The sequence below is a fragment of the Apteryx mantelli genome, chromosome 1 (genome assembly GCF_036417845.1).
Source record: "Apteryx mantelli isolate bAptMan1 chromosome 1, bAptMan1.hap1, whole genome shotgun sequence".
Taxonomy (NCBI): Eukaryota; Metazoa; Chordata; class Aves; order Apterygiformes; family Apterygidae; genus Apteryx; species Apteryx mantelli.
The window spans coordinates 97,141,263-97,168,919 of NC_089978.1; the positions used below are offsets into that span (position 1 = coordinate 97,141,263).

At 37.9% G+C, this 27,657-nt stretch overlaps 1 protein-coding gene across 5 annotated transcripts in view; it reads right to left on the reverse strand.

Annotated features, from left to right (window-relative positions):
- The window catches only part of CASK (calcium/calmodulin dependent serine protein kinase), a 235,665-nt gene that overhangs the window by 143,444 nt on the left and 64,564 nt on the right, over nucleotides 1-27,657 (reverse strand). The gene's annotated exons all lie outside the window — the stretch shown is intronic.

The following is a 27,657-nucleotide window of genomic DNA, read 5'->3' on the forward strand; positions in this document are numbered from 1 at the left end:
TGTTCTTGAAGAGGTAGTTAAAATCCCAAGTGCCTTACAGATATTGTTTCAATTCTGAATGGAACACAAAACCTAGCAGATGTTTGCTACAAGCATACGACTAAAGATTCCCTAGAAAATTCCCATTATTACCTGTGGGCCACCCTATTATTTGCAACTTATCAACCTGAATATGATATTGCATGAACTATTTTCCACCTCCTGTTAAGTTTTCTAAACCTCTGCTGAATATTTTAGACATATCTGGCAGCCCATCCCACATCAAAACTTGCCTTTCATACTCCAAACACCTAAAGAGGGTCAGGACACCTCTAGAAACTGCTGAAGGATTAAGCTGGCCTTAAGGAGCAAGAGGTGATGTACCACTAACTAAATGGTTATGTAACTTGCATTTAAAACATGCATTAAAAGTAGTAAACTGCATTTAAAACTGGTCTCCTTAACCAGTCAACAATATTTAGCTAAAAGGACATACACTAAGGGAAGATAAGATCTTAGAATCTAAAACAAACTGTCCCCTTTATATATTCATTTTCCTTTTTTTGATACTGCTGAAGAAATGACATTCTATACTATTCTTTATGCCTTGTCAGCACTTCTTTCAAAATTAAACATTAATGGCAATAGCGGTAAGAATGAGATGATGGAAAGCACAAGCTTTAAAAGTTTCTCTGCCAATTGCATGAGATTCAATGTTACACCATCAGAAATTAGCAGAAAGATGTGCTTGATTTTGCTAACCTAACACACAGTCTGATACTTTACACCACAATTTGAAAAATATTTAAAAGCCATCACATTACTCTGGTTCTACCTGTAAAGCCTCCAGAAATTCAGTTTGTTTACAAAACTTTGGTTTTAAGCAGCTGGAGACATGGTTAAGTTTCCATTTTATAAACTGATAAATATTTCAAGAAGGCCACTGAAATTGTTAAAATGGAACGCAGGTTCAGACTTCTCTAACAAATGAAAAAACCTAAGATGGAAAAGGGAATTCCTAGTGATGTTCAACATGCTTGGTGAAAATGCAGCTATGGGTTTGGACAGTGACACACAAAATGGAGTCACTGGAAGCATTAAAAAGGTAATTGCTACAAATAACAGTGAAAAAATATAGATTACTCTTTGACAAAAAAGTAGAACATAAGCATCACTTTAAAAATTCCCATGGGAGTTAACTACCCAATATACTAAGCATATCTGAGAATTCTGGAAAACACCTTATTTTCTTTCAAAATCTGATACCCAAGGTTTTAAAATGACATATCAAATACATTGAACATATTTTGTAGGTATGCTCATGGTATCCTGCAGCATGGAAGTAGTAGATGCTCTCTAGCAGCCTGAATTATTGCACCATTTTAACATCTTTGAGGATATAAACACAATAATCTTAAAAGTGACATATGCATAGACTGCAGGAGCCACATCTTTTTTGGGAAGGACAGCATCAAATTTCTTAGCAAGATGGAAGAGAGGAAAATGTCATTTTTAGATATATATTATCCTGATTTTCCAAGTTTAGTCAGTTAAAAGTTTAGTTCTCTATCCACAGTTTGGGTATGACAGTATTTTGAAAAGAAATATCTACATTAGTAGTAAACCGCCTAAAATGTTTCTCCTATATATTTTGTACAGTGTGAGTATGATTATATATAGTGCTGTATACCTCAACTCATGACAATACATAATAAGAACACATGGCAATCTCTACATCCAGCCCAACAGCAAACCCTAGTTTTACCAATCATCTTCATACCTGAGGCTACAGGTCCAAAGACAGGGGCATGTCTTCCATGGAAATAGTAGCTTAAAAAGCTTGGCTCTCCCCACCTCTGTTTGCTTACTCTTGCTCCTCTATACAAAATATTTTTAGGCTTTATTATTGTAATAAAACAGCAAGTAGGTTATAAAAGCAGTCAACATAACCAACATACTGTAACCAGAATGAGCAGCTGGAGGTGGGAACATCTTATACTGACACTGGTAAGAAAATCCCTGTTTTAAAGAACTACAGTGATGTTTCTCCCCTAAACATCTTTTATTTATTTATTTATTTCCCATGAAAGTCTTCTCATTTTTCTTAATTAAAACAGCACTGCCTTGCTTCCCGAGATAGGTGACAGACTTCCCATCAGACAGATGAATCTGACCAATTAACAACTCCTTGCTTCAACAAGTAGTAAAAGCTATCCTACCTCCCTCCCACGCACTTCAGGGTGGCTAAGGTTCTACTGTAGCCAAGTGATTTAACTGCTGGCTCTTTCTCTCTTCATCCCACACACATCTTGCCCCCTGTTCCATTGTGCAGCAGCACAGAGCTTGTCACACCACACACAAAACCATTTCAGTGTGTTAACTCCGTTAAAAAAAATCTTTATCTATCTATCTATCTATCTATCTATAGATATATATAGTATATATAAATCTATCTCCATCCCACTGGCTTGGTCTTAGTGTGTGAAATGGCTCAGTGAAGCATCTCAAGTATAGAAGCCGGCATAAGGGAGAGGACAGGAATATGGAAGGAAGAAGCAAATAAGATCATGAAAACCAGCACTTAGAGCAACTTAGGATGTTGCAAAACTACAGCACAAATACACACCTTTCACTGCAAAGCGTTTCCATCATCTCCAAACCTTGCATTTTATAATCGATCTGTACCTTAACAAACATGCTTGAAGCAAATATCAGAAACAAATGCACATAGCTCATGAATGGCCCTTGATAAAAAGCGGACATCACAGTAATCAACAATTAGATTGACAATGTATGCAAGATAATTACCTCCAGTATCATTCTCTAAGAGCTACTTTGGCATTTGGAAACAAGAAGATGACAAGTAAAAAGAAAAGCAGAATGTGATTACAGCTAATACTTAGCAACAAACTTCCATTTCTGAGTCCCCCTACAGAAACCTTTTGGTACCTCCTAGTTGGAGATACCAAAGTTGGAAATCTGTTTCATGGGATCAGTCACTTTACAGATGGCTCTCTAAATTCTGAATAACTTTCCTCTTCTACTCTCTCTATTCTTTTTCAGTCAGTGTTTGGACATAAACACATTAAAGGCTTTTTATTTGGAGCTGGGTGTCTTGGACACTTAAAAGGCAACTTTCATTCCCCAGTTCACACCTAATCAGCTATGAAGAACAACAAACCTGAAAAATGATGCTGATGGTTCTTTAGGGGCTAAATGTTTTGCACATCAAAAAACCACTGTTGTCTTTTTCCCCTCATGATTTCTGATGTATTACCAGCCTTCTCTAGAACCAGACAACTGACAGACCTAGTAAGTTCATTTGCATGGTCCATAAAAGCCCTCTCTTACTTGTTTCCTCATTTTTACTGGAATACAAATAAGCAATGCTTCATAGATAAGAGAGTATATTTTGGATAATGAACTGTCTTGGACAAATAAGAAAGTGTTTCAGAATGTCTGAAGGAATATTAACAGCTGCCTATCACAGATAATTAAAATGGTTTTCATTTCAATTAATAATCATTCTTAACAACTTTGTACAAAGCATCTACCACAATGAAAAAAAAAATCTAACCTTTCCCAAACTAGCAAAAAGATTAGATAAGCCTATGGGCTATCTCTCCTCTAAAGCTTTATATGTTCTCTTTACTTTCAGTTTATACTCAACAGGAGGTCAGTGAGGTAGGGGGACAGGGGAAGAAGAGGAGCAGCGCAGAAAAGCAAAACCAAGACTTTCTGAAATTTAAGTGCACAATATGTAGTGCAAAACAATGCTAGCGGCTCTCTGTTTCCTGCTACAAAGTAGCAGTTTCAAAAATAAGTGTCACAACCTCAGGTAGGGACATGATGATCAGATTTAGAATCATATACTCAATAAATTAATTTAAAAGGAATTAAGCAGGATCTCTCAATCAGAAGTTTGGACATCCAAACAGAAATGCGGTGCTGAAAAAGTTCAGGAACCGCTGTAAAATTTGAAACCCTTTCTTTTCCTTCTATCTTTGCTCTATCTTCAACAATTAATGAAAGGAAATTATAAATAGTTATTGGCTCTCAAACTATAACGTATCACTTCATGAAAGAGGGTTCCCAAGTGATACCCATATTATATTAAATGCCATGTTCTCATCTAATATACAGCACTGCATAATAGTCTGACACCCAACACCTTCCCAACTACCACATGTTGTTAACACTACAAGCCACAATTTAAAAAAAGTTTGTGATTCAATGGACTTTTTAATCGAGGTAAGTGGAAGGGTATATACAGCAGCTGATTCGTCAGAAAAAAAAGTTTCACTGCATATTCTATTTTTTTTCTTTAATTAAAAAAAAAGGAACTAGACTCAAAGTGTACAGGTGGCAGAAGAATGCTGGCAGGAACACTGAACTGGCAAAATGCTCAGCCTTAAAAAGTCACAACAGTGGCCTTTAATAAAAGGACTGAAAGGTAGTTTTGATTATAGGAAAAAGCAAACTGAAAAACACTTTAAACTAGCAGCCCCATTAAAAGCAGCAGTTGTTCCCTCCTGGCCAACTCATTCTCCCCTCCTGCACCATCTCTCACTTTCATGCTAGTGCAATTGTTTGTACAACTGCACAGTAAGCAAGAACAGGGAAATGACCCCAGTGAACACAGTCTTTTTTTCCTTCCCCTCAGGGCTAGTTTTCAGCTAGACTAGTTCTCTAGAAGTTGGATATCTGCATGAACGCAGACAAGCACAGTGGGGCTGAGAGCACAGCAACAGAAACAAATGGCCAGATGACAGCAGTATTTCTCATCTTAGCAACAGCAGCAGCACTGGCTTAAAGCATTTGACAATTTGTCAAGTTACATTCCCTTATGACATCGTTGTCTTCCTCCCAAAGATTAAAGAAATCAGAAAACTTAAAAAACTAGTTTTTCCAGTATTATCAGGCTATACAAACTTGCAGTAGTTTTATACTTTTCTACTTTTAACTGAAATTCAAATTCAAGTTGAAAAATGAACTTTTAAACCAAGTCCCATTTCTCTTTCCCTCTCCACAACTTGTGAAGTTTATGCAACTCAAAGTCAGCATGTGTACCTACAGATTTCTCACTAGGTGGCAACACAGCTCATACTTTGATCTGATATGCAGTCAGCAACTGAACATAGAAGGCATCTACATTTATTTAGCTACAGAGAGCTTTTTGTTTGGCCAGCTTTAAACTACTGATCTGATTGATGCCATTACAGAGACATGGTGGGATAGCTCGCATGACTGGAATGCTGTCATGGATGGCTACGTGCTTTTTAGGAAAGACAGGCCAGGAAAGCGAGGTGGCGGAGTTGCTCTTTATGTGAGAGAGCAACTGGAATGTATTGAGCTGTGCCTAGCGGTGGATGAAGAGCGAGTCGAGAGCTTATGGGTAAGGATCAAAGGGCAGGCTAGCATGGGTGACACTGTGGTGGGTGTTTACTACAGGCCACCTGATCAGGAAGAGGAAGTCGATGAGGCCTTCTACAGACAGCTGGAAGTAGCCTCACGATCCCAGGCCCTGGTTCTCATGGGGGACTTCAACCACCCCGATATCTGCTGGAAAGACAACACAGCTAGGCACAAACAGTCCTGGAGGTTCCTGCAGAGCATTGGTGACAACTTCTTGACACAGGTGGTGGAGGAGCCAACAAGGAGAGGTGTGCTGCTGGGCCTCATACTAACAAACAAAGAAGGACTGGTGGAAGATGTGAAGGTCGGGGGCTGCCTTGGCTGCAGTGACCACGAGATGGTGGAGTACAGGATCCTGCGAGGAGGCAGCAGGGCACCAAGTAAGATCGTAACCCTGGACTTGAGGAGAGCAAACTTTGGCCTCTTCAGGGACCTACTTGGAGGAATCCCATGGGTGAGGGCCCTAGAAGGAAGGGGGGTTCAAGAGAGCTGGTTAATATTCAAACATCACTTCCTCCAGGCTCAAGAGCGGTGCATCCCTATGAGTAGGAAGTCAAGCAAAGGAGACAGGAGACCTGCATGGATGAGCAAGGAGCTCCTGGCAAAACTCAACCAGAAGAAGGAGGTATACAGAAAGTGGAAAGGGGGACAGGCCACTTGGGAGGAATATAGGAACGCTGTCAGAGTATGCAGGGATGCGACGAGGAAGGCTAAGGCCCGTCTGGAATTAAATCTGGCAAGGCATGTCAAGGACAACAAGAAGGGCTTCTTCAAATACATCAGTAGCAAGAGGAAGACTAGGGAAAATGTGGGCCCATTGCAGAATGGGGTGGGTGCCCTGGTGACGAAGGATACAGAGAAGGCAGAGTTACTGAATGCCCTCTTTGCTTCAGTCTTTACTGCTCAGGCCAGCCCTCAGGAACCCCAGATCCTGGAGGCAAGAGAGAAAGTCTGGAGAAAGGAAGACTTTCCCTTGGTCGAGGAGGAGTGGGTTAGAGATCATTTAGGCAAACTTGACACCCACAAATCCATGGGCCCCAATGGGATGCACCCACGAGTGCTGAGGGAGCTGGCGGACATTATTGCTAAGCCACTCTCCATCATCTTTGAAAGGTCATGGAGGACAGGAGAGGTGCCTGAGGACTGGAAGAAAGCCAATGTCACCCCAGTCTTCAAAAAGGGCAAGAAGGAGGACCCAGGGAACTACAGGCCAGTCAGCCTCACCTCCATCCCTGGAAAGGTGATGGAGCAGCTCATCCTGGAAGCCATCTCCAAGCATGTGGAGGAAAAGAAGGTGATCAGGAGTGGTCAGCATGGCTTCACCAAGGGGAAATCATGCCTAACCAATCTGATAGCCTTCTCTGATGGAATGACTGGCTGGGTAGATGAGGGGAGAGCAGTGGATGTTGTCTACCTAGACTTCAGCAAGGCTTTTGACACTGTCTCCCACAGCACCCTCATAGACAAGCTCAGGAAGTGTGGGTTAGATGAGTGGACAGGGAGGTGGATTGAGAACTGGCTGAATGGCAGACCTCAGAGAGTTGTGATCAGTGGCACAGAGTCTAGTTGGAGGCCTGTAGCTAGCGGTGTCCCCCAGGGGTCAGTACTGGGTCCAGTCTTGTTCAACTTCTTCATCAATGACCTGGATGAAGGGACAGAGTGCACCCTCAGCAAGTTTGCTGATGATACAAAACTGGGAGGAGTGGTGGATACCCCAGAGGGCTGTGCTGCCATTCAGAGAGACTTGGACAGGCTGGAGAGGTGGGCGGAGAGGAACCTCATGAAGTTCAACAAAGGCAAGTGCAGAGTCCTGCACCTGGGGAGGAATAACCCCATGCACCAGTACAGGTTGGAGGTTGACCTGCTGGAAGCAGCTCTGCGGAGAAGGACCTGGGAGTGCTGGTGGACACCAAGTTAAGCATGAGGCAGCAATGTGCCCTGGCGGCCAAGAAGGCCAATGGTATCCTGGGGTGCATCAGGAAGAGTGTTGCCAGCAGGTCGAGGGAGGTGATTCTCCCCCTCTACTCAGCCCTGCTGAGGCCACATCTGGAGTACTGCGTCCAGTTCTGGGCTCCCCAGTACAAGAGGGATGTGGCACTACTGGAGCAAGTCCAGCGAAGGGCTACAAAGATGATTAGGGGACTGGAGCATCTCTCTTATGAGGAAAGGCTGAGAGAGCTGGGCCTGTTTAGCTTGGAGAAGAGAAAGCTGAGAGGGGATCTTATCAACGTGTACAAGTATCTGAAGGGAGGGTGTCGAGAGGATGGCACCAGACTCTTTTCAGTGGTGCCGAGCGACAGGACACGAGGCAATGGGCACAAACTGAAACACAGACAGTTCCATCTGAACATGAGGAAAAACTTTTTCACTGTGAGGGTGACAGAGCACTGGAACAGGTTGCCCCGAGAGGTGGTGGAGTCTCCTTCTCTGGAGATATTCAAAACGCGCCTGGATGCAATCCTGTGCAATGTGCTCTAGGTGACCCTGCTTGAGCAGGGGGGGTTGGAGTAGATGATCTCCAGAGGTCCCTTCCAACCTCAGCGATTCTGTGATTCTGTGATTCTGTGATTAATGAGGATTCAGACCTCAAAACAAAAAATGTCTTCCACCTCAAAATAATTAACATATGTCCATGTTAAGTGCCCTTCTATCAAGATTCTGTGGAAGAACATTCTCTCTGGTACACTTTAGGAAACATTCAAAGTCGGTGACTACACATTGATACTGATGACTACACATTGATACTATACACATCGATAATTGTGTTACAGGGCCATAATATATTTAAACAGAGTTTGCTGCTGTAAGCCAGTTGTTGTGTTTAATCAAGAAAACCATAACAGAAATTTGGATTTACTGCTTCAAAGTCCAGCAAAAAACTTCAGAAAATTAGAACTTGCAAGCAGTTCTGTTTAAACCACTGGGATGTCTCCTGTTTAAGAGTTAACTATACAGTAGTGTAGACATCTCAAACATTTTGGCCAAAATTCACTTATCTGGGATCAAGTTAGCTAAAGACTAGACTTGGCAGGCCAAAAATGACTTTAATGGAGATAATGAGATTTACATCAAATACATTGTCCTCAAAGGCAACAGAACATTATCAAGAAAAGAATGATCCTGAAAGACTGGTCCTGAAAAATTAAAAAGTTATGTAAAAATAAAGCTGTCTAAAATTAAAAGTTGTGTAAAATCCATATTTCAGTTGTTTTCCTTTTGTTTGAAATGTCTTCTTCTGTTGTTTAGCTTTTACCTGAACACAATGACATGGAAATTTACTTTCTGATATCAGCACAGAATCTCAATTTTACAGGAAAAAGTCTGGAATCTGAAAGCCAAAGGAAATCTATTCTTAAGAAGTTCAACTAGCCCAGATAAACTGTTCCTGAATCCTATTCTAGAAAGGGTTAAATAAGCCATTACACTGCTGTTGTTGGACACTAACACCAGGAAGAGGGTGCCCAAAAGTCACCCAGAAGAGAGAATTCACTGTTTAAGATGTTTCTCATACAAACAAAACTTACTTTTTTGGATTGAAGTTTCTTTGTCTAAAACTCCTGGGCTCTGCATAGCCCACACAAAAGCAGTTGCTCAATAATGTTAGACAGGAACTATAGGTCTATTTTGCCCATAGCATTAAGTCCAGACAACGCAGGCATAAACAGAACCTGAAATAACAATCTCCTCTGACCAAATTAATTCTACAGTGTTACATAGCTCAGTTAATGATAGCATTTTAGTTGTGGCAGCATAAAATGCAGCACAGATTGCCACATTCCTTTTCTCAGCTGGCTAAATTAGTGCAAGCTGCATTATATGCTGCTGTACTGGGACAGTCCGAGTATCAGAAGCTCTCTCTACAGCACACTGAAGTCTACAGTAAAGAGCATCTATAATGCACCAAAGAGACGCACACAAAGTAATAAATGAGTGACTGGACATTTTTAAGGATCATGCCAATTATGTCCAACTGTAGCAGAGTGATATATGAACCTTGAAGAACAATTACCTTAACAAAACTTGTATTGTGGTTCGGTGACTGAACATTGTCAGAAACCAGTAAACTCTTTTCTCTAATTATCATCATCATCTATTGAGGTTATTATGTGGATGAAAGCAAGCAGTAGCAATCCAGGATCTGAAAAAAAGTTAGTTTTTATTTTGTTTCCACTTCTGCATGTGCTTCCCTTTGCAATTATTAGCAAAAGTTATAGACAAGTTTTTTCTTCTCTTTGTTGCTTGACACATTATAAAACAAGTTCTGTAAAACACGTGCATGTGTCTTAGTTCACTAATAAAAAACTCTGCAGAATGTATTCTTTATCAGCACTTTCAGGATTTCATGCTACCAAGTAACAGAAAGATTGAACCAGACTTGTTATTACTTCCGCATACTCATAAAATACTTTTAGATACTCAGTATTAAAGTAACAATGCTTCAAAGAGAACATTTTCCCCTTTTCTGCTTGTGCAGTTGCAATATTCCTTCAAGCCTCTGGAATCAGTACCCTTAAAATACATCCCTCCTTTTTATTTTAAAAAATCAAATTTTAGTGATGTAATGAGTGCAGAGCTCAAACTTGTTTATAGCGACATCCAAATCACAGCTCTAGGAATAAGGTTTTAACTTGTCTAGGTTTGTAAAGAGGCTCAGAATACTGCAATATTTTATAAACAGTCACTAAAGCTTTTCTCTGTAAACTAGTCAAAACTGACAGATGTTACATATAAAAAATTACAGCTGAACCTATCCAATGACTATTTTGCCCATGAACTGTTTTTTGACTTAATTTCTGAGGGAGTTTCCCACTACTTCTGAAATTCCACATGGTGTCAATGGCTAGAATCACACCTGAATCACCTATGATTGGAAACAGAAACTACAGTTTTCAAAAACCATACCCATTTTCTTCACTGTTAGGTATTTCACTGTGTATTGCAAGGGACTGACATCAATCTATAAGGCCTTGCAGTAAGCAGCTGGACCTAATGGATTGTTCCTCACACTTGACAGAACAAAGATTATTGAAGTACTTGCACTCAGAATACTTGCACGTAAAAATGTTTTCAGAACTGGGTAAGCCTTCTTTAGGTGTTAAGGAAAGGCTTGACTCAAATTTGTTCCAACAACTAACTTGTCCTATCTCACTTCTGCACATATTTAGCATGAGATCCATCTTCTTCCTTTGGTATCCAGGTGTGAAGTGATGATTAATTAGAGTAAGTATAGAACTTGTTATAAGTTCTGTCCTTTATTTTTTCTTGTTCTTGAGTGCAAGAGTTTATGGTAGCAACAATAAGCTTGTATTTTAGATTAAATAGACAAAGCCCAAGTCCGCTGTTACATATTAGAAGTCCACAGAAAGAGTAAATGCTAATAATTCATAGCCTTTGGGCAAAAAAAAGCTTTGTAAAAGCACTAGGAAAAAAAAAAAACATAATTAACGGGAGGCTTTTTGTTAAAAGAGGGAATCAAGTTTCCTTTCCCTGTTAGCTCAAAAAAGATTAAGTATCTGTCTACATTAAATACCATTAGGATGAAAAATTTCATGGACATGATGGGGTACCTAGAAATGTAAAATATAATTCAGCTGACCAATATGAGTATTAAGAGAGCCCTGATCCACTCCACAGATCTCTTAAACTACCTTTTCTGTCCACACAGCAAAATCAAAGCTAGGTTTTAACATGAGAATACAGGTGACTCACCAGCTGAATGTAGCATTATCCAGACCTGAAAATAATTTGAAACAAAGTTGCACAAGACACATTCTCCACCCTCTCCTTGAAGGAGGGAGCAAATACTAGTAGTTCTTGGCCTGACCTTCTTTGCCTTACAGACCTCTTCACCTTGCACTGGTGAAACAAACTGTTCAGTGTACTTTACGCAGCACAGCCATGTCCTGTGTATTCCAGAGCACTGCAGCGGGCAGAAAGAAATTGAGGCAGGGACGGCCGCACTCACCGCTATAGAGAGGGGATGAGTTATACATCTGTGACTTTGAAATAAAAGTCAAATTCCAAATCCATGAGCCGGTTATGCAGGTTATATATTCATCTGTAACAATATTAAGAGCCAGCTCAAGTCTAGCAGAATTTATTAGCTTAAATGCACTATATGCAAAACTGCTTCAGGGCATGATGATACAGAATAGTCTTTTTCAGTCAATACTTGAATTAATAAACCCTGATGGACCTGAGCCAGCTCCATGCAAGGTCACTTGAAAGTCGCAGTGACCCTGATTCCAGAGGAATTAGTAGCCCAGCCCAACACGAGCTGGCAGGATGACATTTGTGCTGTGGATATGCGGACATGTGGAAACACTGTCAGAAATGGAGCACCAAGAAAACGGTGCTGCTACCCTCTAACGAATCAGTTCTGGACAGAGGTTAAGCTAGAGCTTGCAAACTTTGATAGATACAAGCTCACTACGTATGTTTTGCATATCCATGTGCTTTCTAACACATCCCACTGTACTCATATTATTGGGTTTTTTTGTTTTTGTTTTTTTTTCTTATTAGCTACAGTACCCCAGTCTCCATTTATCTGGCTGTTTAAATCATCCTGTTGTATAACTCTTGATCCATGAACAATTAATTAGGGAAATAAAATGGCTTCAGAGCACAGAGAAATTCAGAGTTTCTATGTATCAAATGTTTTGCACACACTACAGTCAGTTTGGGAAGCCTAGCTGTAATTTCAACATAACTAAAATTTTAAAACGCAATACTAAAATTTTAAAACACAATAAACAGCACCATAATATTCTCCCATCATAAGTGGGGAAAAAATTAATTAAAAACTCTGAACTCCTTAAACCATTGAACCTTCAGCACTGAACCTGAACCTAAAACTTTGAACCTTGAAGCTTTCTTGTAATGTGCTTTATTAAATTAAATTATCTTTCATCTTCTCCTTTCTAAAAGCCACAGAAAATCACAAAACTGGAATCCATTTAAACGTTTTCTTACCACAAGCAATACTATTTGATTGATGCTCGTGCAGCCTTAATAACAATCACAGAAACAAAAGTGCAATGTGATGCCAGCAATGAATACTAGAATCAAAGAACGACTAAAGCAGCCAAAGTGTGTATCTCATAAGAATTAAATTTGAAGAGTTTTTGCAAAAATAAGTGTGCCAAAAGTTACATGCCAAGTTAAGCTTTGAAGCAAGTTGCAATGGCCTGTGGATTTTAATGAAAAAATTGACTGAACTGTAACTTACTGTTAACCATTTCTCCTACTAACTGCTTTCAGTGTTTTGCTGTTTAATTGCAAATTTGCCTTCATATTCTCAAAATCTAGATAATATTTACTTACTAAAAATGGCATAAAACCAGTTGTCTGTTGGTATCAATGAAAATCTGATTCATTATGTCCAGTTTGGAAAGATATTTTAATATACAAATCTATTATCTACGCAGAATACATTAATTCATAATGTAATTAGTAAGCACAAAAACTTCTAAGGAAACTTATTTTAAAACTTCCATTTTCTAATTTTAACAGTTCAGAAATCTTTCTCCACTTCTATATACATATCCCTCATTACTCTGATACATTTTCAGTATAATCAGCATCAGCACAATATCAGATGAAGAGGAAAACTTTTTTTTTTAATTTTCTATAATCTTTAAAGATCTAACAAGCCCTGGAGTCGCAACAGGAATCAACAAGGACCTGCCCAGACATCAGACTTAAAGCCTGGAACAGAGCTCACTTGTTTTTATAAGCTGTTTCTTGACAGAGGAAAAGAAGGCCAAATACATGAAACACACCATCAGAAAGCCCTCTTGGAAACCTTTCAGATGGATGGAATAAACCACATTGCTCTAACAACCAAAGCAAATCATCTGACCTCTGGACATTTTTGTGGGTTAGCCTTTCTTCAAAAGCCCACAGACCAAATGAAGACGACAATTTATTTCTCAATAACGGAGGAAGAATACAAAAAATTACACAAAACTGTTCCTTTTCCTGTTTTATTGCATTGTTATAATGGTTGCTGCATTATGGAGTCATGCCAAAATGCAACATGTACATCACCCAATGACCACAATCAAGTCCAAAGAGGAAGCAGGGAGAGCAGGCCCACCTATCTGCTCCGATCATACCAGTAGGATATGCGAAAGGACAATTGCCCAACTTTAACTCCCTGCAGGTCAGTGATACTAGAATTCATGCCCTACAGTTACAGCAAAGGGATTATTGCAAAGACCGTTTTTCCAACGGTATTTTCATTTCTTTTGAAAATTTGACCAGTTCATTTATGACAGCTGCTATGTACTAATGATTTAATACAATTTGCTTCTCCTAACTTAGTTTCCTTTCAAGTCTAACCAGATGCTCAGGGAATTTGAGAGCAGTGGGAGGCTGGAGAGAAGAGGGTAGAAGTGAATGTATATGTAGCCTTCACAAAGTCAGTCTTCATGGAATTAGTTTTCTTTAAAAGTTCAGATCTGAAAGACTCCAGGATTAACAGCTCATAATCATCATTTCTTGAAAGTGAAGTCCCCTCAAACTGCAGGACTAACTTTCCCAAGAATGGGTGCTTAAGCATATCACTTGCTTAAAATTTGAATGGAGCTCCAAGTGGCTGTTTAACAGATGGTTCAGGGTGGAAATCTTACTCAACAGGGCAACCAAAGCATTTTCTGCCTTGGAGTGAATTTTCACAACTGAAGAGAGGTACGCCTTGACAGTGTCACAGTAAATCTTTAATGCAGTAACTACTCATTTCACATTAGTGTGAGAGAATGGATGTTCCTCTAGATACAGCAACTAACAGTGCAAAGAGCATTGGGACTGCCTTAAGAATCTGGTCCTAGCATTCAAAAGATTCCTCTCTACTTCACTGATGTAAAACACAGCTTTTGCCACAGAATTACAGCATTTTGAGAGCACAGCTGAACAGTTAACAACATCCATCCATCCATGCCAGCAGAATCTGTCTTTGGAAGAATACTTGAGGAAACACCCTATCTTGAAAGAACACTATGAGAAGAATTAACCTTAGAGAAGCTTATCCTACCCATACCACTTCATGGAATTGACTGCCACCAAGATCATCATTTTCATAAATAGGTCATAACAGGTATCACACTGCAAAAAAAGTCAAAGTGTAGCCCCACTGTAGTCTTCAAAAAAACTTTAAACTCCATTGGGAATTGGGTCATTCTTTAATAGGTTCCACTTTTTCCTATATGTGAACTTTTAAGTGAACACCAATTAACTCCACACCAACACATGACAGAAACTGCTGCCAGATAGACTTGATCCAACTATGAAAGAAACAAGATTCCTTAAGCTCTCACAGCCCCAGACAACTGCAATGGAAAGGTCAATCTCCAGGAATACTAAACCAAAATCTAGTCCACTTAGCTAGATAAGCAACTCTTACCTTCCCCATGAGAAAGAGCCTCATTAATAGCAGGAAGGGCAAAACACATTATGCCTAAGTGCCACCCATCATCTACAAAACGTAAGCATGGCAAATGTGGAATGATGTATGATTGAGGAATTCTATATTAACAGGTACAGAAGATGGACAGAATTTTCTGAGATCGAAGCAAATACTGAAACCAGCATCATCTCTGCCCAGCCAGTGCCCTAAAATTTATCAACTGCTGCTCCTGCTGTATTCTTTACAAGTAACTTCAGAACTAGACCAAACGTAGTTATTTCTTTTTGAGGCCACTGGATCAAAAATATAGTCAACAAATCGAGGAAATAAAGCACATACAGGAACTGAAGGTCCAGGGCTTTTTACTAGGAAGAGCAATCACAATTTCATAAAAACAAAAGGCAGCAGAATCCTCTTCATCTGACAAGATATTCTTCAGATCAAATCCAGTAATCAGGTTGCAAAACACAAAGGTGATAATGAAGACAGCAAGGAGATATCAAGGAGATATCAAGGAGATAGCTGCTAGCACAGAGAAATCAAATTATCGCAATGTCACATGAAGGTACAGATTTGATTCAGGATATGAACCTAGTTTCCTATCAGCAAACAAACTGCCACCCCAGCATAATTAACTCTAAAGCTTTATTCTGCCATATACTATTTCTAAATACTAAAACAGGAGAGACCTGCTTTTATACATAAACTATCTATCTCTCCCCATCAGTTTCAATATCACTGAAGACACCAACTTTTTGCAGTGGTTGACACTAAGTGGAATAACTAAAAAGTAAAACAATATTCCGTATATAAATTATTGCATAACAAAAAAAAACACAATAAAGGTCATTAAAAGAAGTTTTTATTAAATGATTTTTGCAGTGATAAAAATTTATTGTGACACATATATGTGCTCTCAATCTTCAGACCAGTATTTGCACTTCAGGCAGGTTTACACTGCATTTTCAGAGATTACTATGCCCTTGAACTGCAAACAGCTCTGACTGTTAGTGACTACAATGTATAAATCTTCAAAAGTTGTTCCAAACTATGGTCTGCAAAGGGAAGAAGTTACTGAATACAACAGAACCAGGGAAGAAATTTCTCTTGTGTCATAAACATGCAGAGGGATAAGCAAAGAATAAAGCAGTATTCTGGACTGAACTCCTATAGTATTTCCCTTGTGATCAATTAACTCCACCATTCCCTGATAACAGTGTATGCCCAACTCTTAATATAGGACAGTGAAAAGCTAGACTGCAGAAGACTTTCAGAAAATGGAAACAAAGGAAAGGCAGAAATTCATAAAAGGAAGTAGAATAAGGGAAAGATGAAAGGGACAGCGGGGGGTGGGGAGGGCTGATGACAGAAAAAGCAAATCTTGACAGACTCAATCCCTCAAACTCCATCTCTGCAACCCAGACAGGACATAACAAAAAATAGAAGACTGAGGGAAGCCTGGAAGCCTAGACAGTTTGTAGAACAGAACACAAATGTTCAAAACCAATTTTTAGTTTCTGGCCAGTCCTACTAGATGGACAGTAGCACAGATATGGATAGCAGCTTTGGAAAGATTTGAGGCTTTTTCCTCTCAATTCCTTGTGCATGCTCTTTCTCCAGCTAGCTTGCCTGCTTGATATTTAAGGCAAAAAGAAAACCCAAACAATTGCCTGCAAGCTATTTAGGGAGGAACTGAGGTAGCAACCACAGCTATTTAAAAAGCATGCTCCTACAGTTCCTTTTCCCACACCAGTTTGGATTCATGTATTAAAATAAGAAACGCTGGTAGCCCTTAGTAGAAGCGAACCTCTCTTTTGTTTTATAAGCATCCCACACAGTTTTATTATCTCAGATTCTAGATTAACACACAACATACAGAAATATTTTCCTCTGAAGACAATACCCAAACTACCAGCCAAGTAAATTAAAACTAGGCTCTCTTACACTTCCCCCTTAACACAGTAACTCTTTAAATGTAACAGGATTCTAAACAAGGTGCAATTGAAAAAAGAAAGGAAGCCAATCAGCAAGGAAGTGAAGACTAGGAGACTTAGGGTGCAAGTCTTCTACTCCCTTTTTCCCCCCATTTTGGGTTAACAAACTATGCCAATTCAAAGGCCAAAAAAGCACCAAAGCCAGTAGGAACGAAGTGGTAGGAAAGCACGGTTAGGAAAAAGGAATGAAAAAAACATGACTTCCCTCCCCTTTTACGTAGCAGAGCGCTATTAAATCAGCTCAGCCAGTCTTACCGAACACCTGGGTGGGGGAGAAGAGACAAAGCAGTGAGACTCCTCCACACATTGCGCAGATGGTAAGCAGCATTTAATCCTAGATGTTAGCATCCTATATATCCTGGGCATAAGGTTTCTTTACTTGTTTTTCCATCAAACAGATAAGCTTCTGCGAGAGAGGAATGGGAGGTGCTCTATCAATATGCCCCACAATAAGAAGAGAGGTTCTTAAACTACGCCACCATACAGGAAAAGCCCCTTTCCAAATAAGTCAATCCCACCTGTCCAGCCCTGTGCTGAAAACCTAAGTCTAGTTTGTCATAGCTTTGCAAAGACAACTATGAGGACAAAAGAGAAGACAGTGATGATAACTCACATAGATCTGAAAACACTGTATTTTAAGGAACATTACGTAGTAGCAATGTTGAACTCAAATACAGGCCCCCTCATTTGATTTATCACCGCCCCCCCCCCCCAAAAAAAATCCCCAGCTCCCTTGATTCAGGCAAAGTTCACTTCATTAGTCAAATTCACGATTTATGACACTATAAACTAAGGTGATATTTTCACCAGAATCTGCAATTGTTAATTGTCATTATACCACAGGCAATATTAAAGATGACAGACCTTAAGAAATCTACAAAAATTGATTCTGTCACAGTAGATGAAGCACTACATTTTTAAATCTAACCCTATTTCATTACTCTTCTAGGAAATCAGAGGAAATCAAGAGGCTTGGGTTTTATTTTGCTGACTCTGCCAATAACCTTTCTGTGGAACTTGACGCATGTCTATAAAATAATTTCTATAAAGTATTAAAAACAAACTCTCATTTAAGTGCCTTAACAAAGGCTAAGACGTTCTGAAAGAATAAAAACATTACTTTTTAATACTAGTCTTTTGCAATCAGGCTCTTTTCTCAACAACAGCTTCAAAAAAGAAAGAATTTGACTAATGAATACTTTAGGCACACTAAATACATAAAACAACACCTCCCCCCCAAGAAAACGCACCTTAAGCCATATTCTTTGTATAAACTGATCTTAAAAAACAAACCTCCAATAAGTATCTGTCACATATTTTAAGCCATACATCAGTGTATTTGTATTTATGTTGACTATTTACTGCCACTTATATTGGTTGGTGGGATTCATATTAGGAAACAAAATACATACAATACAACCAGCATGAGTAGGCTGTTCAGAGGTATCCCTGACAAGCATTTTGATTAAAACAAATGACTTGTAGCTGGAAAATGACATACCAGTAGGTGTTCTTTCAGAGTGCTTGGACTGCAATAATACACTGTGTGGTAAAAACTGAGGACCTTTTCCTGAAGCTTTTGGTACCAAAACCCCCCCAAATTGCTAGGCCATAAACCTAAGATATTGTGAGAATCTTACAATGCTTAAGTAGGATTGAATATTCTTTCTTCTATCTTTTAGGCGGTTAAGTGAACAAAGTGTTTTAAAACCATACATCGTCTATTTCATTACTTTGGAGGGGAGAGGACAACAGTTGTCTTAGTTCAATTCTTAAAGTCACTGATTATATATGTAATAGCTTTAAAATCTAGAATTGTCAGGAAATTTAATGCAATTTTAAAATTAAGGATAAAGCTGAATACATATAATGCATCTGCATTCAACTTTTTTCTTAAAGTGTATTTTAATATATAGATAATCACTTCATATTCTTGTACCTCACTTCTTTCAGTATTAAAAACATTAATATGGTGAAGAGAACTCACAAAATATTTCATTTTGACATGGTGGGATGTTAGAATTGCAGATAAAATACAGAAAGTCTTTAAGGAACAATATTCACTTCATAGGTCTCTTTAGAACCTCCAGGTCTTTGATTTATTTAAATCAAAATTCTTCCCTTCACTGAGAAAGTAAAATCACCAATATTCTACTCTATATGTTATCCAAGATCATTTCTTAAACTATCTTAAAAGCAGCTTCCAACAACAAACATTTCAATCTGTCTTCCTATCAGGTAAAGTTATTGTTCCTCTTAAATTTTCTTTTTTTCTTTTCTCCAAAGATTCTTTATTCTAAGAGAAACCAAAGTGTATGTGTGTGTTTTTTCCCCCTCCCCCTCCTACTAAGGAATGAAACAACTCTTACCCTGGAAAACATAATTATTGCTTAGCAATCCTTACAGCTTGCCTAAACCCATTGACTTGCCCTCAAGAAAGAGGGCTACCTTTGCATCTGTACAATTTAATGTGTGCTGATTTGACACGAGTTACCTAATTCTCACAAACAACTGTCATACTAACAATTTCCTGTACCCCATACCTTTTGAAGTTTCCTCCCCTCCAAGTATTTCTATTCCCCAGTGTAATACAGAGACCTCTCAACTTCTACATAAATTATATATTAGTCATAAATATTTGCTGATGCAGAAATGAATGAAATCAGAATGAAATCAGAAAGACACTTTCACTGAAGATCAGTGTTCTTTTTTTGGGGGGTTGTTTTTAAAACTACAGTGTGGATGATGATAGTTTGTCACTGGTCTTTAGCTTTAGCATATTTTCTCTATTTTTTCAATTTGAAGACCTGTTAGTTGGTAGGAGGATTCTGCTGTGTGTTTTGGTTTTATTGAACTGTTCTTACCTATCAGCACATTATTTATCTTCTACTTACAAAATCATCTTTGTATGTGCAGCAAACTGACATACAAAGTTAAGAGCTTCTGTTTACAAATATTGATACATTTCACAGCAATTGATATCAATCATTAGGTAGTTATGTTGTAATTTTTAAGCAGATACCATGAAGTAGTCAGGACCAAAACCATTTTAATTTGAATATAGCTATGCATTCTTGTCCATCTCTGTATTTGTATTGATTATGAAAGCAAATAACTTTAGTTTTGAACTAAGAAAGACAGTATCTGAATAAAATGAGATAAAATATTTAAAATTATTATAAAATATTAAAATTATTACTCCACATACATATAATTTATCAAAAAGATGCCCCAAATTTTAAAAGCTCTATTTCTTTGTTCAATCTTTTTATTTAGTTTTCCATCAAGGTTTGCTAACACATCTTTCTTTACCTTTGCAAATTTCCATTGCCTATGGCCCAAAACCTTGTTTATCAGTTACCCAGGAAAAACATCAGTACACGAAGAAAAGCTCCAAGTGGAAGGTTTGTAAGATGATTTGTGGGAAGATTACCCAAGGTCAAGACATCCCTACCCCTACTTATCAGACAACTCAGAAGGGTACAAAAGAATATGGAACTTGGGAAAGTAAACCATGACATCTCTCTTTTTGAAAAGAAAAATTTTGGACCAGATTTTCACAGGATGTAAACTGTCCCAGGCAAAAATCGCACAACTGAAAGGCTGAATTTTTATCACAGCTTACTACTATGGCAGGATATATACTTGCCATTCTAACAGGAAAAGCAAGTCTTGAAGACTGACATATATTTTTAGATTCACAGACAACAAAATCCAGCATCTAAGTCAAAGAAGGTTCTCTTTGGATCAACGGATTGTCAGAAATTGCAGCTCAGCTGCAATTAATCCTGAGTTCTGTTGATTGCACAAACCAGAACAGAATACATGCTTGTATCCAAACAGAAAATATTTGAAAATACAGCTGATACTTATTATCTTCCCTATGTTTATAACCGGCCCATATTATGGCAAGCCTATTTGGAAGCCTATTTCAGGACAATTATTGGCAAGAATCACAATTGGTTAGACGAGTACAGACTGTGCACAAAGACAGAAGTGTTTGGAAAGAGTTCTCATTTTTGGGGAACAGAAGTTGGACAAAACTCATACATTTTGTAACAAGATTAAAGACTACAATGTTTAAGAATGAAGACTTGAGAGCATTCTCAAATAAGTCTTTTTAAAAGCATATTTCCAGAATTATTTGCATAAATTTAACTATGATTTTGCTTTGCCAGCAGGGTTAAGAAACACACATTTATGATTTGGATTACTGTACTTAAAAACAAAAAAACCACAGGCATTACTTATACTTTAAGTAGTAATATTTTAACTTCTCCCTCTCCCCCAAACATCGATTTCTTTATCAAACTTTATACAGTTTGCTTTTTTGAGCAAGAAGAGATATAATTAAACTAGGGTTTTAGACAAGAAGCACATGTTTTAAGGTTTTGGCTTATTTTGGAGGGGACAGTCTACTTCGGTGGATTTGTTTACTTAAACACTCAAATTTACTCACTCAAAAAAGTGATTTCTAGATTTACAGTGTACTGTTCACTGTACATTTACAATTTGCGCTTAAGTCTCCTACCATATAGTCTATATAAATGAGAGAATTATAAAAATCATGTAGGTTTAATATTTGTAAGAAATCATATTAAAGCTAAGGATAATTTATAACACTGCATTTGTAGAATCTGTGTAAATACACTTGAAAGCAATGAACACTTTTACATTATCCTCCTAGATAATTCAGGCCTGACTGACACAAAGCAGAGAATTTTTAAACATCTTTGCTGAATACTTCATACACTTAACTAACAAACATAGGCCATCATAATCTTAAACTACCATATGCATACAACTGTAAATATTTAGTAAAGGTACAGAAAAGTTTATAATAATTTGCAATTTTAATGCCTATTTTTAATTAATAGTCTGATGTTTTGTTTTGCTTGTTTTTCAGGGAGAGAGAGCTGTAGAAAAGGTTTCTTACAACCCCGCTAGAATCTTCATTACAGGGTATGGGGTATGCTTTGGAAGGCAGCAGCAGGTTCAGCGACTGACAAGAGTATGCAACTGTAGTTGATTGGGATGGACATTTCAGTGACATGTTTACCACCAGGAAAAAACAAAACAAATCTTAGACAATCATTTTCCAAGACTTTTCTAAGGTATTCAGTAAAGCAGGGGATGTCCCAACTACCTGACAGTCATCATTTTGCTAGTCTGTTAAGGAATAAATAGTATCAACTGTCGCTCATCTTTTGGGTTCTGTACTACAGAACCCAAGATACGGTTCTGAACTACATGATATGTAGTTCAGATGAACTGAACTACAAGATATGCTGAACTACAAGATATGTTTTATCTAATGATATGTTTTTCCTAAATTCAAAAATTCTATTAAGAAGTAATAAAATCCATACATTAAATATTAATGTTTTCAACTATAATTTTCAGTGAAATGTACATTCTAAATGTCTGTGAACTCCTAGGTACAGGTGGGATTCAAACAACAGATTGAAGGACCAGCCAGTTTTAGTCTAGATTAAGCGGAAGTGATGCCTAAGTACAAGCCTGTATAGAAAACTTCCTCAATTAGTAAGTTTTCTTTATGGCTTGGAAAGACATAAAATGTATATGAGGTGTACTTCTCTGAAAAAAGGTATGGCATTACGTATTATCCAAAAAGACCATTTCCATTAAAATTCTCATATTTAACGATACTAGTTACCTCAATAAGGATTTTAATCCTAATGGTAATACGTACAAAGAGGAATTACCTTTGGAGTGACAAACTATATTCACTGACTTTCATTATCTGAATGATAATAAATTTAAAGAACTTTTTTGTAACAAGATTCATATGTATAGGTCTTATTTTCTTGTTTGAAATGAGATGTAGAATGACAGAAAGGATCATAACGATGTTACTTCAGAAATACTTTTCAAACCATTATGATTACTTTAAAAAAAATTCATGTAAATTGCATATGCAGTTATGTAACACAACAGTTACAAACAATATATTATCTGTAGAATAAATTCTGTTTAGTACTAACTATATATGTATTTCATTATTATATACATTCCAAGAATTTCAAGATACAGCAACTTTATTAGTCCTCAAATATGTTATTTTTAGAATGAATAATTACTAAAATTACAGTCATACATTTCATATAACTGCATTTTGAAACCTATGAAGGGTACTGCTTACATTTATAAAGTTGGACATGTGGTCATTAATATCACTGCTCAGCTGAATGGCAGGACTCTCAAAAGCAGTTTCACAATATTGTTATGTACACATATATCTAATCTGGCAATGTGTAATAGTCCATAGTGATTTCAACCAGTAAATACAAACAGTCCTTTCTACAACATTGGCACTACATCAAAATCAAGAATGGATGAACCATGTTATAAGAACAATGTGTAGCCAAGTAGCAAAAACTAAAAAAAAAAAAAAAAAAGTGTGTGTGTGGGGGAGTGGTCCCCCAAAGCCCTTCTGTGTTCAGTACTGTATAAAACCTAATATAAACAGACACATAGTAAAACCAAGGGACTAAAGTCATACAAGAAACAAAGCTCTCCTTATTTTAAAGATTGTTTAGAATGAATAAAAAAACAGTTGTTGCAATGCATAAACAACATAAAGATTTTCCCTCTATATGAGCGATAATTTACTAAAATTAGGTAAATATTCCAATGTACTTTAAAGTGGGTGTCAAATTCACATGCTATGCTTTCCCTTCCAGAGATGGAAAAGGAAAGCATTATGTTGTCAACACTGCTGTGAATGAGCTTGCAAAATCTGCTGTTCTTGAAAACAAACACTATATTGCTGATCATTATTACTCTTTGCTTATGATCTGGATGAAAGACTATCCCCTTATATATCTTCCTGTTCATCTCCTTGACCCAATCAAATTTTTATGTGGGACCCAAAAGAGGTCAAAACAATGATAATTTGACCAGTGACACCCAGCATCTTTATCCCATGCCTGGATCTAGTCAAACCCCACATTTGGACCCATACTAGAAACAGTATCAAAACCCCCTCTCCCTGCCAAATATAACCTTATTTTACACACCTTTTAAATATGACACTACACAAAGTGTTGCCAGAAAGTGAATTCCATATTTCCTTCAAAAAAAGAAAAAAAAAAAAAAAAAAAGAAAGAAAGAAAAAAAAAGAAAAACAACACACATGTGCACCACTTCTACCATGAGCAGGAAAAATGGAGTCCTTAGAAGGAAACCCTTATTATGCTTTCATGCATTCCTGTGATTCATTGTATCTATTATCTGGTTAACATGCTTCAACACTTACAGAAATGTCTTCGGCGACGGGGGGGGGGGGGGGGGGAGGGGAAGGTTTCACTTTTCTATATTATCTTTCTGCACAGGAGTATTTAATTTCAATGACAGTTCATTTACAGAAGCTATAGCAGAACTATAGAACAGTTAAACATTTATGAAATTTATACATACAAATTAGTTAAAAACTGCATTATAATCAAAAGAGCCTATGATTTCTCCAGAAAAACAAAGTAAAACTCAAATCCTGCATTATGTTAAAACAAAGAAACAAAGGTTCAGAAAGGCTTAGGTAACATTTTCTGTACCAAACCAGAACATTTTGACCCACTTATGAAAGAAGTAGAGGAATTAAGCTAGGAATTATGCATTTCCCAGAGAGGTAGATTCTTGAAATGAAGGCTGATGATTAATAACCAGCTTTTACTGTCATCAAGTTGGTAGGCACAAAATCTAGTAGTGTAGTAACCAAACTCAGATTTTTTCCTAAAAAAAGGTTTTTTATACTTGATTTTGTATTAGCATAGCTAACTGATAAGTTCAAATACTTCCCACCTTTCTACCCCAATAGGCAGGACTGTTTGTACAGTAACACAGAAGGTACAGTGATATTTACAAGAGCAGCAACACAGATGCAACGGCAGGTGGCTACGAGCATTTTAAATGCATCTGCTTCAAAATCCCATATTTGTGCATTTTCATATTAACAAGAGGTGTCACGAAATATGCGATTGTGCAGCCTACAGAGATGACTGTCTCTTCAGTACCAAGACTCAATGAATACTCAATGAATCCTCAAGAATGTTCCTGTATAACAGTGATATTTGCAACACCACTATCACAACACTTAGATTAAGATTTCTCATAGTTAAAATAATAATAATAAATAATAATAATAAAAATAAAGCAAAGTGAAACTGATCAAAGAAAAGCAGCTTTTCTTTCTCTGAAAAAGCCTCATATTTCCTACATTCAGTGAAAAAAATATTTGTATCAACTCCTTCCTCCTATTTTCACTAAATCATGGAAACACTGGTGGGAAGTGACCTCTGAAGGTCATCCAATTTAACCTCCGACTCCAAGCAAGGTTACTGCCTGCACTAGATTGGGATAACTGTGCCTTCATCCAGCAATCTTGAAAACCTCCAAGGACAGAGGTTCTGCAGCCTCTCTGGGTGACCTGTCCCTGCTGCATCACCCTCCATGTGTCCAAATTTTTCCTCATGTCCAATCTGAACCTTCCAAGCCATAACTAGTGTCCATTTCTTTGTTGTACTACCTGTCACTATTAAAAACAGTTTGGTTCTGCCATCTTCAAGTGCCTGTCAGCTGCTATTATGATCACCCCTTAGCTTCCTCTTCACCAGACTATACCTAGCTCCCTCAACCTCTCCTTGCCCATCACAGGCTTTAGTGCCCTGATGATCTTGGTAGCCCTCTACTGGGCCCTTTCCATTTTTTCAGCATCCCTCAAACTGGGAAGCCCCAAACTGGACATAACAGCTCAAGTTTGGACCCAACCGTGCCATGCAGAAGAAAATTTCCCTTGATCTACTTTCTATATTACTCCTAACAGCCCAGTATGTAGTTTACCTTACAAGAGTGAAAAGTTTCCTTTATTTATATAAATTTTGTTAAATAGCAGTGAAATATGGTACAACACAGAATTGACAACTACTTGAAGTTCCGCATAGGTAGCTGTTTCCAAATTAAAGGCGGAATATCCCTTGTTCTTCCTTCAAATCTAATCTACATGTGGTATAGTATCAAAAAAAACCAAAACAAACCCAAACCTCATCACACACAGACTTACAGTATTTTTGTACTCAAGAGATTTGAGCTCAACAGTAAAATTATACTTTTGTTTAAACCCTTTAAAAGCTGGGGGGTAGGGACAGATCTTGCACAGTTAGGCTGTCTTACACACAGATCCTTCTGCGAAAAAATAGCTTGTGACTCACCATAGCCTTCCAATATCAAAAGGTTAAGATACTTGGCTATGTATCTTTACTCAGAATTAAATCAAAGCCTTTCAAATGAACTAGCTTAACAAAGTAATTTAACAAATGCAAGTCCAAATACAAATAAATAAAAACCAATTCTTTCAAGCAACAAGGACAAATTACGCAATGAAAAAAGCAGGACAAGAGCAAGGTCACAGTTATAAGAAAAATCACTCAAAATCTGAAAGTATGTCAAGGAAAAGAGCTGGGTGCCCTCTAGAATAAAAATAATCTGATGCTAATTTGTATTTTTTTTTCAAAAAAACCCCCAAAAACACATTTTGGAATTGTTGTCCTATGATGTACGATGCATAGCAATATGAGTTTCCATTCAATTATCTTGTCCCTGTCAGTACTAGAAGTGGTCAAAGAATTCAGAAGACTTCTTTGTTGGTTGCAATTTTGTCCTTTGTCACAGCCAAAACATTTTGGAGAGACTAGCTTCTCTTCTTATGCTGAATAAACCCAGTTCTCTCAGCTTCTCTTCTGACATTATGTACTCTAGTCTCTAAACATTTTGATGGGCACTCTGGTGGGCTTGTTCTAGTCATTCTCTTTTCTTGTACTGTGGAAACAGTGCTCCACAGGCAGTCTCACAAATGCTGCACAGAGAGCATAATCACTTCCTTTGACCTCCTGGCTACACTCTTGCTACTAGTCCACTATGTGGTTGGCTGCCTTTTCCACAGGACCAACTTATGTAAATACATTACAAATGACTGAAAGTTTTTACCCATAATCACACTTCATACCATACAAGTACTTATGCCAAAGCACTCAAGAGACATTTTAGATCTAAACGTAATTGTGGAGGCATACTCAGCCCTTACTTCTTAGTGCTCTACATGCACGTGAAAATAATGGATGGACTTGTCATCAGCTCCCTCAGACTCAGAACTTCCTTGTGGGACTCCAATGTAGAGAGGAAGCAGGCTGGGTTTTGAGTGGGCACACAAACAATAAAAGTCTCTCTTTCCAGGTACTGAAAACCTTCATTATCTTTCCATCAATTGTCCATAATCACATTCATGCAACATTTCACTCCAAGCAGTGCCTCCCAAACTCCACAGGTTGCCTACAGAAGTGTCCTTAAGAAACACAGATTGCTCTGCTGAAACATGATTATGTCTAAAAGCCTCTGCAACAGCATAATGCTTAGTGACAATTTAGAAAGAACTGTTGGCAGCCCCTCTCAGAAGTCAAATACAGAAAATCCTTCAGGAAATGTCACAGGCTAACAGAATTATATAATAATTTGGGCACATTATACCTGGTAATTCCCCATTAACGTCCTCATAGCAGGCCAAATACAAATCTTTGTTGAGACAGTCCTGCCTGCAGACAAAGAGGCTTGGAGTCTTCCTGAAGGGCTGCTCCCTGGACATACGGAATCTAACTCAAATGTAACTTGAGTACTAGCAAGTTTTAGAGCATGGCAGACTGTGCAAGGGGAAGGCTAACTTTTCACAAGTCACCTTGTTTGGGGATCTTCCTTGTTTTACGATTTACGGGTGTCCTTTTTCCCCATCCCTGTGTCTCAAAGACAGACTGGAGGTGGAAAGTTGTAGAAAGATAACCTTAAAGACCAAAATGG